The sequence below is a fragment of the Schistocerca cancellata genome, chromosome 1, assembly GCF_023864275.1.
Source record: "Schistocerca cancellata isolate TAMUIC-IGC-003103 chromosome 1, iqSchCanc2.1, whole genome shotgun sequence".
NCBI lineage: Eukaryota > Metazoa > Arthropoda > Insecta > Orthoptera > Acrididae > Schistocerca > Schistocerca cancellata.
Genome location: NC_064626.1, coordinates 1,158,410,530 through 1,158,415,042, shown reverse-complemented (window position 1 = coordinate 1,158,415,042; position 4,513 = coordinate 1,158,410,530). Strand labels below are relative to the sequence as shown.

The window sequence follows — 4,513 nt, the reverse complement described above, 5'->3', positions numbered from 1 at the left end:
ATATAATTTGTGTACTGAGTAATGGAACAATAATAAAATTAGCAGAAAATTCATATCCTTGACAAATGAAATTTAAGTTGGTCTGTTGTTTGACTTCCACACTTTTTCCAGAAATAGCTCCTCGAATTGTAGTTTTAGAAACAGGTAACACAGGACAAGCAATAGTTCTTACACATATACGAAAAACTGATTCACTAATAACATTCAAAAACCGCAATGAACTTATTCTTGCTCATGCATACTTCAGTAACAGGATGTAAAAATGCGTCTACATTATTTTCCTTTTCGTCTAGCAAAATATCTCTCATATCTTCCAAGCGTACGTAGTGTAAAGTCGTAGTGTCATTACTTTCTGAATCGTCTATATTGCTGCCAGAAGCCGAAGCTACAAGTCATTGTCGACTGTTTGCGTCACGTCTTTGATTATTCGCGTCATTTCGCGGATCAATTTCTACGATTTATGCTTGACTCTCTGAATTTCTGTCACGTGGAGGATGCCAGTTAGGTCCATCCTGTCTGTTACATGTAAATTCTTGGTTGTGTCTGTTATTAAAATTTCTATTTTCCTGGCTATCTGCATGACTACTTCTTTGTAATTTCGACTGTCACTTCTGAAATTATTGTTAGGTCTACTACCCTGGTTATTTCTGTAGTAAGAATTTCTTTTATTGTATGAATAATTTCTGTCTTGATGATACCAATTACTGTTTCCATATGATTGATCATTCCGGTAAGAATTTCTGTTATACTTGTCTGTGCAATTTCTGTTAGAACGTCTGTTATTGTCATGAGGGTGGTATCTATTGTGTTGTCTGTTTCGTCTGTCATATTCAAAATTACCGCTATAACGTCCGTTCCGATCATTATCCCTTTTCTCTGAAAATCTATTGTGATTACCGTTACTGAAAAAATTACGAGAAGTTCCGTCGTCGTTATCATACTCAAGTTCTTGTAGCAAAGTCTTAAAAGTTTCAATGTCGTCTTTACATCTTCCGGCTAAAGCAATGTGTCTTATCGATTGTGGCAGCGTAGTTAAACAAATGCGAATTAATTCAGTCGGGCTATAAGGGTTGGAAAGGAATTGATTCTTTCGAATCATTTCTTCAAAGTATTCTGCCGGCGTACGGAACTCAGACTGTTTAAAATTACGCTGCATAATAAGACTATGTTTGACTCTGTCTTGCCTGTTTTCGGACAAATATGCCGATAGAAATGTGTGATAAAAATCATTTAAATTATTACAATCTCAAATAAGTGTGCCCATGCACGTCGCCGGTTCGTTTTTCAGCAATATCCTAAAAACTGTCACTTTTGGGTAAAATAGTCATATCCGGTTATTCTTTACTGACTTCTTTTCTAGATAGATTGATAGTTGAAGAATTGTTTTGATAGATACAAAGAATAGTAAAAGAGTAGGCAGCAGTGCAGAAAACTAAAAGGGAAATAGCACCACTACAGCTCGCGGCCCTGAGCACGCTACGGCACATATTTACTTAGTGTAGTGAATCCCCTGAGGACCTAAGTAGCCACACATAAGTTCCAGTTTGTGACTTAGTGGCCGATTTGGCGAAAGTGCGTACATAAATTGATCTAACCATGAACATGGATGTATGTCTTTATTAGAATTGTGAAAGATCTTGAATTTCCGAACAGTTAAAAAGTGTTTATAGTCAAAGTTTTCGCCTCGCGGCGACAAAGACCTACCGCGTTTGTCCCAGTCCGAATGTCGATTATTGTCAAGTTCGCGTGCTGCCGCTCTCTTGTTGCATCTCATAAATGAAATAAATTATTTTCTTCAAAACCCGTTGCTATCGGTGATTAAAAGTTTCTTCTACTGTCTTTTCCTACGATTTAGCTTTCAATTTGTTTAACTTGCTTTCGTAACGCCTCAAATTCCCTTTTAACGCGTTCATTAAATTTTTCCTGATTTTCAACATGTTTATTTATATTCTGTTACTCTTCTGTGTCTGCAATCATCTGAATCTCTGTCCGCATTTAAATTAAGACTTGTCAATTTATCTGAAATCTCCTCAACTCTTTCCGATAAGTCACCTATTTGTTCTTTCTGTTTATTTACGTCTTCCGTAAGTGTCGCGACTCAGGTTTCAGTATTGACACATTTAGTAGTTAACTGTTCATATTGTTGTGTTAGGTTATTTATTCTGTCATTTGGTACGGATTCGTCGATTCTTTCAAATATTTCTTCCTTATCGTGTGCACGTTGAAGATTTAACTCTGAAAATTTTTGTACTATCACGCGATCTCTTTCTTCCTGTTCTCTATCCTGTTCCTTTTGTCTAATTTCTATTGAAATTAATCTCTTATTGTGAGCATTCAAAATCGGTTGTACTTCTGCTCTAATTTCTTTCTTTAATTCATCTTTCATGTTTTTAAAACATGTCCCTATTCGTGAGTCTAGCCGTGTTTCCATTGTTCCCATATCAGTTTTAATTATTCCTATTTGTGAGTCTAACTGTGTTGCCAATGTTCCCATATCAGTTTCTAACCGTGATCCCAAATTTAATATTGCACTCATCAATTGCTCCATATTAACTGGTTCGAAATTCTTTTTGCCCCTAACATTTCCCGTAAAACTAACTTCCTTCGTCATAGCTGTAAAGCTATCTGTGTTCGAAACTATTCCAGAATCTTCTGTTGTTAATCTCGTATTCTGAACATTTTTTGATTGTGAAAAATTTAGAACTGGTTCCGGACTATTTTTCCGGCTTATTAAATTGTTTTCTACTTCATTATTCATCATACTGTTCTCATGTGTTGGCGAGTTCGCCATGTTAACAATTTCGTCATTCTGACTATCCATCATTTTTGCCTTTTTCATCGATCGCGTAATCATTTACAAAACATACAATGCTCGTCACTATTCGAAAATTACACACAATATATCACCAACAATACCATCCACACGAAATGCTTCCCGACAAACACGATTAACGAACAATTAAAACCTTCACAATTGCATAAAATTGTCAAACCCGTATACGACTCATCAAAAATTAAATTCTACAAAAATACCATCAGAAGAATGACAAGACAACTACAAACGTTCAGTTACAAAATCTATATGTGCAATATAGATTACAATTACTAAACTACAAATTATTACAACAATACTACTGTCTGCTATTTTTACTATCAAAAGAATTCCAAGTGACGATCCGAAGCAGCGGTCGCCACGTGCATGGGGGCTTAATTAAAAAAAAAAGAATAAATGCAATAACTTCAGTAGCTATGTGACCCGTTACGAAGTCTCGTAACGGGTTGGCCCTAACTAGTATTAGCACGCAATCTGACTGACAAGACATTTCCATTGACACAACTGATTAATTAAGACCCCTGCAACTATAAAAGCTACGAAACAACAAAGCACAAGTGTAACTGTTCTGTGTGTGGTAGTGTGACTCAACGTACATGTATCTGGCTCGGTTCTTCCTCAATACGACAAGATATTTTAAACACCATTTACAATGAACTAATTGAAAAACCAGAAATCCTATAATTGCACATAGAAACCAGAATTAGAAGTCTAATACATGAACACGAGCCAGATGCTTTGTTGACTGAACCTGTGACCAAGAGGCATTGTCAATAAAGAAATCTATAATACTTTTTTTTTTACCTGAATGTATATTGACGAAAAATACACTGTGATCATTGCAACATCTTCCATCTATACATTACACCAACCGAACAGCATCTACTCTCTCGCCCAACAGAACAACATCTGCACTCGACATCCTCTGAACTACTACCGCCCTTGACAACCTCTGAACTACTACTGCACCAGTGGAGGCGGCGGAATAATAATCCTTGGCGCAATCTCTGGCGCTGTGACTCATTGTAGCCACCTTACAGTGTATTCTGCAAAAGTGTACTCAACCATGTTGCTGTAACACTCACAGACACGAGGCTCGAACCAGGTCGACAGATGAAATAGATATGAAGATTGGTGACCGTGCAGCTCTCTAGAATGAAACTACAATTAAATCAATACCATTAGCTGCTGACAGGCGTTGATATACATCAAGGGGCAGTTGAAAATGTGTGCCCCGACCGGGACTCGAACCCGGGATCTCCTGCTTACATGGCAGGCGCTCTATCCATCTGAGCCACCGGGGGCACAGAGGATAGTGCGACTGCAGGAATTTATCTCTTGCACGCTCCCTGTGAGACCCACATTCTCAACTTATAGTCCACACACTATGAGCATTCCCCCAGTAGTGGGATAGAAGTCAAGTGACATAAGATGAACCGACATAAGCACCCCTCCCCCAATATGACTACCCTGTTGCATACCCACTGAGCAAACTAAATGGCTGTCACACGAGAACGGTTCGTATCCGGACATAGATACCAATTCAAAAAATTGTTTACTCAGTCTGCTCTACAAGTCATAGAAGCTTTTAAGGAGAATTTTAGAGTACCATGTACAAAGCGTCTCCATAAAATTACTGTTTATGATATAACGGGCGCAGAGCAAAGATTGTCCGCGAAG

General features: G+C 37.8%; 1 non-coding gene across 1 annotated transcript; it reads right to left on the bottom strand.

The window, feature by feature from the left end:
* Positions 1-4,063: 4,063 nt before the first annotated feature.
* On the bottom strand, positions 4,064-4,138 carry Trnat-ugu (transfer RNA threonine (anticodon UGU)). The gene has a single exon. It is a non-coding gene; the product is annotated as a tRNA-Thr (tRNA).
* Between the last annotated feature and the right edge of the window lie 375 nt (positions 4,139-4,513).